Below are 15,593 nucleotides of genomic sequence, written 5' to 3' on the forward strand. Positions count from 1 at the left end.
ACTCGGGATAACATTTGACAACATGGATTACTCTCACAAGAGAAGGTTAATTTGGGGGTAAGGGCTGGCATACAAACAAGAGGGAATAATAAAACTAGTGAATAGCAATGTCTGATAACTATTCAAATATGTGCAAGAGGCTCTGAGAAAGAAAGCCAGAAAAATATAGCTCCAACATGAAAAGCCCAAGAGGTGGTCAGTAATTGAACATGTCTCTGTGCCCTTCCATTAGTTGATGCCAGTCATTTTCCCTGAATATGGTCACACTCACAACCTCATCTTGGTTGTCGATGCTCTTTGATATGTTCCTTTTCGTTTGTAGCTGTTATAGTCAGTGTGGGCTCTTCTGCTTTTTTCCTTCTAGTCCTTCCCTGTTTTTCAAATGCTTCATCTTTGTTTTCAGTGGCACAAGATTTCCAATGATTAACTTAGATTCCCCTTTTAAAACGTTCTACTTAGTTCATTTTGATATTCTTCTCTCCTCAATGGAAGAGGCAGAATTTAGAACTTACATGAAGGAGAGAGGAGAATGGCCGCTGACACTTCTTTTATTTCTTTCAGATTCTTTTCATCAGGAGACTGGGTATGAAAACAAGGACTCAGTTCTAACTGAGAGCACTTGCCTGGATGCTTTGGCCAAGGAAAGAGTACCGCAGAACAATCCCTGGTATCTTAACATAGGAGAGTCTAGGGAAAGTGAGGTCAAATTTGGGAGCCAGAAGGGCCTCCAGGAGGGAGAATCCCAGCAACTAATAGTCACTCACAAAAGAAAATTTTGTAAAGCAAATGTCCTTGATTGTAATTCCCTTGTGAGACATTTTAGTTTGGGGCCAGTCTTTTTTCCACAGTGGAGAGCTGCCATAGGAAAAAGTCTCCATAAATATACTACCCTTGGAAAGAACTTCAGACAGTTTTCAGACAGAATTCAGCATAATGTAGTTGCCTCAGGGAAGAAGCTAAATGTGCATGACCCAGACAAGAAAACCTTAGGTTATCACTCAGACCTCATCAAATGTCATAGGACATGTGCTAGTGAAAAGCTGTATGAATATAATGACCCTGGGAAAGACTTTGAGAAAAGAACAAACCTTACTGAACAACAGGGTCTTCATACCAGAGAGAAACTCTTTGAATGTAATGAATGTGGGAAAGGCTTCAGGAGGAAACATTACCTGAAAAGCCATCAGAGAACTCACACGGGAGTGAAACCCTTTGAATGTAACCAGTGTGGGAAAGCCTTCAATGACAGTCGGAACCTGATTAGACACCAGAAAATTCATACTGGAGTGAAACCCTTTGAATGTAATGAATGTGGGAAGGCTTTCAATGAGAGGCAGTCCCTCATTAGACATGAGAGAACTCATTCTGGAGTGAAGCCCTTTAAATGTAATGAATGTGAAAAAGCCTTTGGCTGGAGGGAAAACTTAATTAGCCATCAGGGAACTCATACTGGGATCAAACCCTTTGAATGTAATGAATGTGGGAAAGGCTTCAGGAGGAAGCATTACCTTAAAAGCCATCAGAGAACTCATATTGGAGTGAAACCCTTTGAATGTAACCAGTGCGGGAAAGCCTTCAATGACAGTCGGAACCTTATTAGACATCAGAAAATTCATACTGGAGTGAAGCCTTTTGACTGTAATGTGTGTGGGAAAGCCTTCAATGAGAGGCAGACCCTTATCAGACATGAGAGGACTCACACTGGTGTGAAGCCCTTTGAATGTAATGAATGTGAGAAAGCTTTTATGCGGAAGGATTGTCTAAAGAGCCATCAGAGAACTCACACTGGAGTGAAACCCTTTGAATGTAGTGAATGTGGGAAAGCCTTCAGTCAGAAGGGACACTTTATCATCCACCAGAGAACTCACACTGGAGTGAAACCCTTTAAGTGTAATGAATGTGGGAAAGCCTTCAATGACAGGCAGTCCCTTATTAGACATCAGAGAACCCATACTGGAGTGAAACCCTTTAAGTGCAATGAATGTGGGAAAGCCTTCAATGACAGGCAGAACCTTATTAGACATCTAAGGACTCACACCGGAGTGAAACCCTTTGAATGTAATGAATGTGGAAGAGCCTTCAATGACAGACAGAACCTTATTAGACACCAGAGAATTCATACTGGGGGGAAGCCTTTTGAATGTAATGAATGTGGGAAAGCCTTCAGTGCCAGCCAGAACCTTATAAGACATCAGAAAATTCATGCTGTAGGGAAACCCTTTGAATGCAACGAATGTGGGAAATCCTTCAGTCAGAAAGGACATCTTCTTAGTCATCAGACAATTCATACTGGAGCAAGAGCCTTTGAATGTAGTGAATGTGGGAAAGCCTTCAGCCAGAGGGGAAGCCTCAACAGACACCAGCGAACTCATAGTGGAATGTAGTCCTTTGAATAGCTGGGATGTGGGAAAGCCTTCAGGTAGAATGGATACCTTAAAAGCCATCAGAGTTCAGATTGGAGTGAAATCTATTTAATGTGAGGATGTCTTCAGCCACACAAGAGGCCTTATTTATCATGGAGAACTTCATACTGCAGTGAAACCATTTGAATGAATATGGAAAAGCTTTCAGTGAGACCAACCATTAGACATATGCAAGTCATAGTGGAATGAAATCTTTTTAAATGTAATGAATGTGGAGAAACCAACAGTGAGAGGGGACCCTTGGTAGGTATAAGAGAATTTATGTTGGAGTGAAACTTTGAATGCAGTGAAAGGGAAAACCCTCAGATCCTGCAGATGCCTTCTTAGCCATCCAAGAACTCAAACCAGAGAATCCCTTTTGAATGTGGGAAAGCCTTCAATAGGAATGGTCATTATAAGAGAAATGATTCTGGAATGAAGCCCTTTTAGTGGAATAAAAGTGGGAAAGCTTTCTGGTCAAAAGCCCTTATTTACCACAAACAGACTCATATTGTTCCAAAACCCATTGAATCAATAATTAATGAATTCACTGTGTGCCTACTCATGGAGACAGATTCTGAATTTTCCTCCAGAGAGCATGCTGGAATGTATGTTTTGTTGCAGTGTACTAATTCTAGTATCTAGGTGGCATAGTGGATAGAGTGCCAGGCCTGGAATCAAAAAGATCTGAGTTCAAATCCAGCCTCAAACTAGCTATGTAACCCTGGACCAGTCATTTAAGCCCGTTTGTCCTAGTTTCCTCGCCTGTAAAGTGACCTGGAGAAGGAAATGTCAAATCACTCCAGGATCTTTGCCAAGAAAACCCCAAATGGAGTCACAAAGAGTTTGAACACGACTGAAACAAATGAAAAAAACCTAATTCTACTTAACTGAGATTGTCCTTGGTTGACATGTTACTAGAAGCAACTGTATGATGAAAAATGTTACAAGTTCAAAAGGTAGGAATGAACCTGCAGACCTAAGAGTTGTTCTTTAGAGGACATCTTACTTTTGAGCAAATGTCAGAATATGGATCTATACATTGCAGCAAGGAACTTTGATTTAGGTGCTAAGTGACAATTGGTGCTACCGTGAAAGCATTGAATGATACTGGATTTTTAAAAAAATACTTGGGTCAAGAGAGAACTCTTAAGGCAAGCATCCTAACTAGAGCAAAAGGACAGCCAGTGCTTATATTATAAGGCTTGGTCTTGTGTTCAGTGTCTTTAAAGGAATGTGCAACCAGCTTATTCAACTGACTTTCAAGGTACCATCAAGCCTTTGGAACTTTTGTATATAGACTTGACTTCTGAAAGAAGGTAGAAAAAAGTAGTGCCAGGCCATTTTAACTAATGTACTTACCCAGGGACCCAAATTATTCAATAGTTCTAAAGGCCTAAGATTTATAGAATTAAATATTTCTCTTCATAGCAAGAACTATTGCCTATAGGCAAAGGAAGCAGATTCCCTAATGTGAAAGAGTAAGATGATGATGGAAATTCAGTCAGATGGACTCCAAAAAAGGCCCATTTGCCAAGATGATAATCCATTGGATTTAAATGAAGGTGGTCAGGAAGGGGACCTGTTTCCAAAGGGAAATAGAGGTGCTAAACACAGAGATAACCCTTTCTTGTCTAATACTTGAACTACAGGGATTCTGTGAGTTAATTAGGAGAAGTTAGTAATATGGGACTGTGGAAAAAATGCTAGATTTCCAGTGTGAGGTCCCAGACTCCAATCATGGCTCAGTGCACCTACTACATTTGTGACCTTGGACAAATTCCTTGACTTGCCTAGGCTTCCTTTTCTCATCTATAAAAAGAGTGGGTGGTACTGTGTGAACCCAGAGATCCTTTCCAGCTTTCATGCTATTCCTATGATCCTTTGAAGTGACAAAGCTAACAGTACATTTTCTAGCAATGGAAGTGCTTGCCTATTGACCCAGATGATTCCCATTGTTGGAGTGAATGTAATGGTTGCTCTGTATCTTATCAACAGGCATTTCTCAAGTGCCCTGGACTCGGCCTGCTAGCAATACATCTAAGTCCTGATTAGTGAAAATCACAAATCCCATGAAGTCATCACCTTGTTCAAATTCACACTATTAGCTGATTGGTTCCAGCCTTATGAAAATATGCAATGAAATCTATGAAAATAAGTTTTTAATCTTTTTTTAATGTGACATAATAACAAAGAAAATATATTTTAGATTCATATTTATTACAAAATAATAGAGAAGCAATAGAAAGCAAAAAATTTTCAATGATTGAATATCATGCCTAAAGATAAGCCTATTCTCAGGATATAACAGAAATGTCATTATTGTCATTGTAAAAATATTTTGGCAGCATAGAGACTGAATTATCTTCTCTTTCTGTAATTTTTTGTACACATGCTGATAAATGCAAAGAGTTTTTCCTACATCTCATTTGGATAATTTGCACACTCACATTCTCACATAGACCAAGAGTAGTTGGGTGACCTGTGCCGTTATCTGAAATCACTAATGCTTTAAATGAAATGTTGTCCTTGTGATATTTTTCAACAGATAGGCCAACAGAACTTCAGTCTTTGGGAAACTGCCCTAATTCCCCAGGGTTTCTTTTTTCTCTCACTGCTAAAGAACTGGAAGCCTCCTAGAGCACAAGGATTTTAATAGTGATAAACAAGCATTAGTTTTGCTTTAAATTGGGAGGGTGGGGTGGAGATGGTTCTTATCTTAGAAATGTAAGTTCTAGGGGCAGCTAGGTGACACAGTAGAGTACCAGGCATAGACAGGAGGTCCTAGATTCAAATCTGGCCTGATACTTTCTAGCTGTGTAACCATGGCCAAGTCACTTAACCCCAGTTGCCTGGTCCTTATTGCTCTTCTGCCTTGGAATTGATACAACAGTGTTTCTCTTGGAACTCTTCTTCCTTTTTGCCCATTTTGCTAAAGGCTTTTTAAAACAGAATCAACACAGCTATTTGTAGCAGCACACAGCAATAGGAAAGTGCCAAGTAACAACTTACTACATGCTAAAATCCTTCAACAGGCCTATACATGTCACATTAACTGAATTTTGACTCATTAAATGCAAATGGTATTTTGAAATTTGCACTAAGTCAAAATTTGCATTACTTGCGGTTGCATTAATCATGACCTAGCATAGAAAGAGTTCTTGCCTTCATAAAACTTCCATTCTATTCAATGTACCTGGAGCCAGCAGAATTGAATTTTACCACATGCCCAAAGAAGGTGATTGGGCAAATGAGGAAAACTATCTTTGCCTCAGATTTCTCAGATAAGGGCCTGGTATCTAAGATATGGGCAACCAAAAGAAATGCAGAAAACCAAAAGCCTTGTAAGAGTTAAAATAAAGTCGAATACTTCAAGTATTATTTTTATAAAAGTTTATTATCTGACAAAATAGAACCACATGACTAAGTTTTTTCTACCTGCTCAAAATGCCCGCTCCACCAAAGCCCAACAGGAAGGAAAAAGAGGGCTAGATATGGAACTACACCCAATTTATGTCTTGTCTATGTCAGCACATAACAACAGGAAGTGAGTGGAGTTCTGCTGGGGATCACAGCCCTACTGGGTAGCATAGTTTTTAGGGTAACAGATTCCAATTTCATAATCCCCCCCTGAGATCCTTTGGAAGACTAGTTTCCCCAAGGGATCTTGTAAACATAAGCAACTTATAAATTACAATAATTTGGGGATAAAAAGGAAAGAGAACAAAACCAATGATTGCTAGGTGCATTGACAAAAAGCCAATTAGGGGGCAGTCCCCTTCGGCATAAGAGTGTACATACAAAATAAATGTGTTACAACTCAAAGTTCATTCTGAATCTTTCAGTGCAGTGTGAGATTTGTACAGGCATCTTTTTTTTTCCCCTCATTTTTTTTTAATATTTTATTTTTTAGAAAAAATTTCCATGGTTACATGATTCATGTTTTTACTTTCCCCTTCACCTCCCCCCCATAGCCGAACATGCATTTCCACTAGTTTTAACATGTATCATCAATCAAGACATTTCCATATTATTGATAGTTGCATTGGTGTGGTCATTTTGAGTCTACATCCTCAATAATGTCTGCATCAACCCATTTGTGCAGGCATCTTAATGGCACCTTTTCCAAGCAGTTCACTTCCTGGATTCTGGAAGGTAGCAAGCTTCTTATCCTAAAATTACTCTCAAACAAAAAATGCTTTTATAAAATTAGAATTTTATGACAGTTATACAATCCCCCCTGAGGAGGGTGTTGACAAACATTCAGATCCATTCAGGTAGCCACTGAAGCTCATGGCTTTCAATTTTGACCAAAATGCTCCCTCTTGGGAGCCATTTAGGGGTACCATGCCCCTTAGGAAAATTTTATAAGACTATAACCCATCACAGAGTAACTGACCCCTTGGGTTTGCTCCCTTCTTTGGCATGGGACTATAACTGCTCTAAAGGCATGTCTTTCATATGTCTCATCCATTTTAACGTGGAGGCGAGGAGTAGTGCTATAGCACTTCACTTCAGCTACTAAATGGATGCTTACCTCTTGTTACAAACAACTTAAAGGTACTTTTACAATGGTAGCTTCTCTAGTCCAGTCATAGGGGAAGGATACAAATAAGGACAGTGCAACAAAACTAATAACTAATTGTCAAAACACAGTAACTTAAAGTGACAAGAGTTAAATTAAAGTTGAATACTTCAAGTACTATTTTTATAAAAGTTTATCATCTGACAAAAATAGAACCACATGACTAAGTTTTTTTCTACCTGCTCAAAATGCCTGCTCTGCCAGAGTCCAACAGGAAGGAAAAAGAGGGCTAGACACGGAACTCCACCCAATTTATGTCCTGTCTATGTCAGCATGTAATGACAGGAACTGGGAATCATAGTTTTGCTGGGATCACAGCCCTATTGGGGATCATAGTTTTCAGGGTAACAGATTCCAATTTCACAGCCTTCCCTCAGAGAAGTGGTCAAAGGACATTGACTGACTGGTTCTCAAAGGAAGAATTTGAGAGGATTAACAAATAGGATGTTCCCAGCAACTAAGAATAACAAATACAAATCAAAACCATTTTCAAGTTTGTTTCACTTCTGGCAATACCGGTGGTACAGTGACTGTAGTGTATTGAATCCATTGGAGTCAGGAAGAAGACCTGAGTTCAAATTCAGCCTGAGACTTTTACTAACTGTGATCCTGGACAAATCACTGCCTCCATTTCCTTATCTATAAAATGGGGATAAAAATAGCACCTACCTCACAGGGCTATGAGGATAAAATAAGATCATATTTGCAAAGTAATGACTTAAGACACAGATGACCATTTTGTGTCAGGAATGTGGCACCCCATCTATGCCTCAGACTTAATGATGAGGTTTCTTCTTAATGATGAGGTTTCTACCATCTGTCATACAGGCCTGAGCAGATCATTATACTAAATCAAACATGGTTGCTCATACATATAGACATTCAAAATGATGTGAGGGTGTACAGGTCTACTCATGTCAGGTAGGTGAGGATGATGGTAAGTAGATTTGGGTGCATTCCTTGAAACATGGAAATGAGATGTCTTGGTAGGATTGCTGTATAGATCATAGAGGAGCCTACCGTTATCATACATACTCTTGTGATATCTAAGAAGAACACTAGAATAAATAATGATCAAGAAATTCAAAGAGAAACTACAGTAAGCACATTCATGAAACCCAGCACTCTAGAAAGAAAGCAAGATAAGCTAAGACTTCAGCCCATTCAGAGCTCCCCTCCAAAAAAACAATAACAAAGCCTGGAAAACATTTAAAGAAAATCAGATAATAGCACAGCTCTATTAAAATCAAAAGACAAAGTGAAAATGGGATAAATCCACTTCCTTAAAGAAACCCCAAAAGAAAAACTCCTAAGAACGTCACATGCAAAATCCAGGACTCAAAGGGCAAAAACCAAAATCTGCATGCATCCAGAAAGAGTTCAAATACCAATGAACCAGTCAGGATCACACAAGAGTTGATATTTGTTATTCTTACGGAAATTAAATAGTGCATGTCAATATTCCTAATGGCAAAATATACATGTTTACAACCAAGAATAATAGTCGTTTAGTCAGCTTGATTCTAGAGGAGAAAAGTGGACTTAATGGAAAAGGATTTGAAAGGTAGTCTTCGTGAAAAATCCAGCCTGAGGAGAAACTTCAAAATGTTAATACAGGATACAGATAAAATCCAGATTGGTAAATTCATTTGAATAATTGAAAGGGCCTATAATGATGAAGACTTGCTTATCTTCTTACCCAGGGAAAAAGTTTCCCAACAGGTCCTTATGTCTTTAGGGGTCACAGAGGGAGCAGGCATAGTATGAAGCTCACTCCCCTCTGAACCAGGAAAAAAATGTTGGAACAAAGTGAGAAGACAGTCGGGGGAAATGTTAAACCCAACAGGGCGACAGGCATGGATAGTAAGAGTCAGGGTTTAAGAGAGAACCTATTATGGTGGAATAATCCAAGGAAAATAGACTTCCACTTCTGAGTTGGGGAGGATTAAAATGGAAATATAGTATGAATGCCTGCGGACTGGCTGAGGGGAGGCAGTTTGCTTCAATGACATATCACTGATGTTGGTCACATTCCTTCTTTTCTATCACCTAAGTAAAGAGAGGTGTGTGGGGGGGGGGGGGTGAGGAAGGGAAGAAAGATGATGGAGGAAAATTAAGTATTAGCAATGATGAATGGGATAAAAGAAGACAATAGAATCCATCCTAGAGCAGAATGCATCAGTATTTTCAAGAAACAAAGCAGATTTAGTCAAGTTTTTAAAATGGAATGGAGTAGCATTTACGCTTCTGGTGAAGTAAAAGTCAGGTAGTAATTGAGAATTCATGCAAAACAAGAAAAAGTAAACTTGGTTTGAAGAGATCATGAAGGAAATGGCTTAAAGGTATCATGGGCAATTAAATAACTTCAATACTTTATATATGCACATGATAAAAGCATCTAAGTCATTGAATGAAAAATCAAACAGGCAGCTAGGTGGTACAGTGGATAGAGCAGGGGTCGGCAACGTATGCTATGCAGGAGCCATAAAGTCAATTTTTTTTCAGGCGCTATTACAGGAGCGCTCACTGTGAGCACTGTACGGCTTTCATGAAATTACATTTTAAAAAATGTGGCATTTATGGCTCTCATGGCCAAAAAGGTTGCCGACCCCTGGGATAGAGGGTTGGATCTGTAGTCAGGAGGACTAAAGTTCAAATTCAGCTTCAGATTTGCTAGATGAGGCAATATCGCTGCTAAAACCTGTAGGAATTACTGTTCTGGTTTTGTTTTTTAACCTTTATTTCCCATCTTAGAATCAATATTATGTATTGGTTTCAAGGCAGAAAATTGGTAAGGGCTAGGCAATAGGGGTAAAGTGACTTGCCCACGGTCACTCAGCTAGGAAGTGTCTGTGGCCATATTTGAACCTCAGACCTCCCATCTCTAGATCTGACTCCCAGTCTACTGAGCCATACAGTTACCTCCAGGAATTGATATTTCTAAGAGTGAAAGAAAGGGGTCCTAGGGGCACAATCTATAAGGCGAACATGGAAATTTTTAGAAGGAACCTAAACTAGATACCTTAAAAGTTTTCATTCCAAGAGGGATGTAGAGACTAAAGAAGGAGGAAAGCATAAGAGTCATAGATCAAAGAATTTGGCCAGGAGTAGAAAGGAAAAATAATTGGGAGAGGGAGCCATACCTGCTTTCTGATTTATTCTCCTCTACCAAATGACCTAATAAATTTCTTTCTAAAACTATTTCAGATTTTATGATTCATTCTCACAATTTATAAGCAAATCCTACAGAACTTTCAAAGTAAGCTTAATCATTATGTTATATAATTTATATTTAAAAAAAAACAGAAAAGAACAGGGTCCTATTAAATTTCTTCTGTTATTCAAATATTTCTTGATACCCAAACCAGGTAAAATCAAAAGAGAAAAAAAAACTATAGACCAATACCCCTAATGAACATTGATGGCAAAAAGTTAAATAAAATATAATGAAGGACACTATGAAGAACATGTTATAAAGATTATACACTATCAACTGGTTGGACTTATACCAAAACTTCCAAATTGCTTTCCAGAATATTTTCACAGTTTCACCAACAGTGTATCAGCTGTCCCCATTTTTCATATCCCCTCCAATATTTGTCATTTTACCCTTCTGCTATTTTAGCCAATCAGAGAGGCATGCTTCTATTAATGTTAGGATAAGCATCCATAATCTTTTTGATGACTTCTGCAGCGTGGAAGATATCTTCAGTTTCTTGGAAATGTAATGCAGGGTTTTGCATTGCAATATTAGCTTAGGCAAAGCTGTCAGTTGCCCTGGATGGAATGTTGACGATGGCATGCGCCATGGGCCTGGTGCCAGCTGGCAGTTGGGCTGAGACTATAAAAGCCCCTGGAAACCCAAGCCTGGGTTCTGTTTTCCCCTGACTTCACCCTGTCCACTCATCTACCCCTTCCCCTGGGCCCAGGTGGTGGGAGTGGAAAGGGTTGAGGGAGGAGGATCGTGGGTAGGAACTTAGGATAGCCTTGATATTAGGACCTTCTTCAAGAGCATCTCAACAACATCTATTTCATTATCATCAAGATTAGCCAATAGATTTGGTCAATTTCTTAACCAGAGACAGTTTAGCTCTGGCTGAGGGCAGCCAGCTCTTGGCCTGCCAAGACCTTCTTAGGACCTTTGCCAGCATCACCCAGAGAGACCATAGCAATAGCTTAGTAACACCAAGCCCTCTTACCTTGCCTATTCCTTTCCCAGTTTTCAATAAATCCCTTAGCCTTTAACCAGAGAATCTTGTGGTTATTTCTTTACCACCAAGGCTAAGGAGGATAGGGAAGAAGAGAGAATTCTGAGCAGTTGAGGTTGAACCAAACCTCTATTGCTGGGGTAGGAAGTTCAAGCACCCACTTCCTGCCGGTCTGCCACCATCCAATAAGAGGTAGTTTACCTCACCAGGGAGGGGCTGCCTGCCTGACATCTTAAAGGAGCCTAGCAGTTAGCAGTGAAGTTTCACTGGGCACTTAGCTTTCAGAGTTTGGATTTGAACCTAAACCAAGTTTATTCCCAGCTGAGTTGCTCATCCTTCATAACATCCAACTCCAACCTCCTACTAGACTTGTTACCGGCTCAAGGCCCATTTGTGACCATTCACTACCCCCATAACAGAAAGTAAACTAATTGCACATTATTCTCTTCTTCCTCTACATCATGTTCAAACAATACTGCCTCAAAAACAAGTTCCTCAAATACTTGTTGACCTAAATAAAGATCACTAGTCAATTTTTCCAAATGTGAATCAGGCAATTCAGTCCTAGACATCATCCTAATTCATTGGTTCATCAAAACTAAACTTCCATGCTTATTGGATCCGGGAGTGGGGAGGGAAAGAAAATGAAATATGTAAACATGGAAAAATATTTTAAAAATTAAAATTAAAAAAAAACCCTAAACTTCCATCATTCTTATTGCTTCCATAACAGTTTTCTTTTGAGAGTGAAACCTTTAATTCCACTCCCCTGTATTTTGTTTGCCATCCTGTATTGCCCAACATGGTAAATATTTTTTGTTGAATCTTTAATGTTATGATTTTCCCAAAAATTAGCTAAGGAAGTTCCATCATAAACCCCAGTTTTTAGCAATCATATAAAGTTTTTCTTAAGTAGTGGGACTTAAATGTTGCAAAAGTACTTTGGTCCAGGGGCTGTGATAACAATTTTGTGTTTGATATGTAAAGATTGAAATTATGTGTTATTTAAAATCACTTGGGATACTTGGAACTACATTTCCCGTGATCCGCAACAGGTTTCCTATTTTGGATTACGTATTCAAGGTAAGGGACGGCTTTAAATAGGGGGAAGTGACTTTGAACTTCCTCTTTAGCTACCTGAGTGTGCAAAGATAGAAAAGGTAAAATGGCTGAGGCAGGAGTTTGAATTCTTACAGGCACGTGGTCTAATGATTTTTATCTCTATCAGCATGGCTTTTATTAAAATACTATTCTCCCTTTTAATCTCGGCCCTCCTCATTTTTAATAACAACAGGTGGTAAAAAGGAGGTTTTTACATTCTTAAAATGAACCAAGTGTAGTTGGATAACCTGAACAATTATCTAAAATCAGTAATGATTTAAATGGGGTCTTGTACTTGCCATATTTCTCAACAGGCCAGCTAGTCTTTGAAAACAGCTTTAATCACCCATGCTTTCTTTCCTTCTGTCTTAGAATCAATAATGCATGTTAGTTCCAAGGCAGAAGAGCAGTAATAACTAGGCAATGGGGATTAAGTGACTTGCCCAGGATCCCAGAGCTAGGAAGTATCTGAGAATGGATTTGAAACCAGGACCTCCCATCTCTGGGCCTGGCCCTCAATCCACTGAGCCACCCAGCTGTCCCCCACCCATGCTTCTTTGCTCGACTGCTAAGGGATTGGAAGCAATTGAGTTTGTAGCCTTCTAGAGCACAAGAATTTTGAGAATGAAAAACAAGCATGAGTTTTAATTTGAAATGCCCTTCTGCATTTCTAATCAATGAACATTTTTGGTGATCCTTAGACACTTTAATCCAGGATGAGTTTTTTCTTTAGCAGAAATGTATGTTCTTTTCCAGAATGTTTCCTCTACATTAAAATGTATTGATCAGAATAGCCACCTTATTTGATTGTTTGCCTTGAAACATCAGACATTTAGCTGCTGTGTCCTCATCTGTGCTAATTGCCTCTCTGATAATTTTAACATTATGCAACTAAAAATTATTTTTAAAGCAATTAGATATACCAGTATTTCACTGACTACTTCATTTCCATTTTCTTTCTCTGCCCTAAAAAAACTTGAAATTTTTGTTGTCATGATTGCAGGGGAAAAAAAAGAATACATTTGTTATTTCAATCTTTAAACCACACAGTTAAAAGATATTCTAACACTGTAATACATCTCGTCCTTGTAGTTACATACAAACTCTGGTGTTTCCTTGCCTTTTTTCTTTTATTCTGTCTGTGTTTTTTTAATATTTGGTGCCACTGTTTGGATTATACCCCCAAAGAGATAATAAGGAAAAAGACTTGTACAAAAATATTTATAGCATCATTCTTTGTGGAGGCAAAAAATTGGAAAATGAGAGAATGTTCTTCGATTGGGGAATGGCTGAAAAAATTGTGGTGTCTGTTGGTGATGGAATACTATTGTGCTCAAAGGAATAAAGAACTGGAGGAATTCCATGTGAACTGGAAAGACCTCCAGGAATTGATGCAGAGTGAGTGAAAGGAGAAGATCCAGGAGAACATTGTACACAGAGACTGATACGCTGTGGTACATTCGAACATAACAGACTTCTATACTAGCAGCAATGCAATGATCCAGAGCAAGGCTGAGGGACTTATGAGAAAGAAAACTAGCCACATTCAGAGGAAGAACTGTGGGAGGAGAAACATAGAAGAAAAACAACTGCTTGAGCACATGAGCTGATGGGGATATTATTGGGGATGTAGACACTAAATGATAACTCTAGTCCAACTATCAATAATATGGAATTAGATCTTGATCAATGATACATGTAAAACCCAGCGGAATTGTGTGTTGGCTAAGGAGGGCTAGGGGGGGTTGGGGGAGAGGGAAAGAACATGAAATATGTAACTAGGGGAAAATATTCAAAATAAAAATTAAAAAATATATTAAAATTGTAATATTCAGTGCCACATATTCAGGTGTGACATCTTATCCTCTTTTAGAATGACTATGACCATGTTCATGCCATTCGATTATATCAAGGCTCCTTGCTTCACTGACAGGGTGTCTTTCTGAAGTATCTCTACTTTAGCCATTTCATTAAGGGCTCTTTTTAAAAAAATTGAATACAACTGTTAATAACATGGCATATGGCAGCATAACACATCACCATTCAGTGATCAGCAAGTGCAAAGTGACGGTAGCAGTGTGTTAAAACCCTCAAGTAACATGTACTATTCACATGAATCGAATTTTGAATTCCATTTAATGTAATTCGCACTAAATCAAATTTTATATTATTCAAATATAGTAATTATGACTTAGCTGCATTTTACAAAGCAGCAGGCAACAAAGTGATTTGGTAATGATTTTAAAATAGAAAGGTCAATCAGTGAAATGGATTAGGTACAAAGTATACAGGAGCAAATGAGCATAGTAGTTTAACTTACTATTTGATGTACCCAAAGATCCCAGCTCTTGGGATAATAATAAGACCTCATTACTTGACAAAAAAAATGCTAAGAAAACTGGATGGCAAGCTGGCCGAAACTAGGCATATACCAGCATATCACACCATACACCAAGAAAAGCTCCATATTTTTATATGACTCAGACTTAAAGGATGACATCATAAGCAAATTTAAAGAGTAAAGAAGAGATTATCTTTTAAATCTATTCATTTGGGAAGAGTTCATGACAAATCAGGGGATTTAAGGGATCATAGCAGGCAAAATAAGCACTTTTGATTATATAAAATGAAAAACATTTTTCACAAATAAAACCAATGCAGCTAAAGTTAAAATGGAAGCAGGTAACTGGGGGGAAATCTTTGCAGCAAATTTATCTGATAAAGTTCTCATTTCCAAGGTACATAGGGAACTGATTCAGATTTATAAGAATAAGAGCCATCCTCCAATTGATAAAGGTGCTCAGGATGTAAACAAGCAATTTTCAGAGAAAGAAACATATGCTTTTCAATAGCCACATGGAAAAAATGCTCAAAAGAATGAAGTTCTTCCTCATATGCATCAGAGATCAGTAAAGTTGGCAAAAAAAAAAAAAAGAGAGAAAGAAAGAAAGAAAGAAAGAAAGAAAGAAAGAAAGAAAGAAAGAATGAAAGAAAGAAAGATGACAAATATTGGAGGATTGTGAGAAAAGCTTGTAGTGCAGTAGATAGGATTTGCAATCAAGATGACCTGAGTTCAAATCTGACCTCAGATATTTCCTAGCTGTGTGTCCCTGGGCAAGTCACATAAACTCTGTTTGTCTGTTTCCCCAACTGAAAAATGAGGATAATAATATCTATCCCACAAGGTTGTTATAAAGATAAAATAAGACACTAATTATAAAAAGCACCTAGCATGTGCCTTTTGTGGCACACAGATTTCCTTCCTCTAAAGTACTGTGGTAGACCTATGAATTAATC

At 38.4% G+C, this 15,593-nt stretch overlaps 1 long non-coding RNA gene across 1 annotated transcript; it reads left to right on the plus strand.

The window, feature by feature from the left end:
- The first annotated feature begins 614 nt into the window (after positions 1 to 614).
- On the plus strand, positions 615 to 4,823 carry LOC123239803. The gene is made up of 2 exons (XR_006505745.1): positions 615 to 667; positions 4,401 to 4,823. It is a non-coding gene; the product is annotated as an uncharacterized LOC123239803 (long non-coding RNA).
- Positions 4,824 to 15,593: the final 10,770 nt, after the last annotated feature.

Source organism: Gracilinanus agilis, chromosome 3 (genome assembly GCF_016433145.1).
Source record: "Gracilinanus agilis isolate LMUSP501 chromosome 3, AgileGrace, whole genome shotgun sequence".
Classification (NCBI taxonomy): domain Eukaryota; kingdom Metazoa; phylum Chordata; class Mammalia; order Didelphimorphia; family Didelphidae; genus Gracilinanus; species Gracilinanus agilis.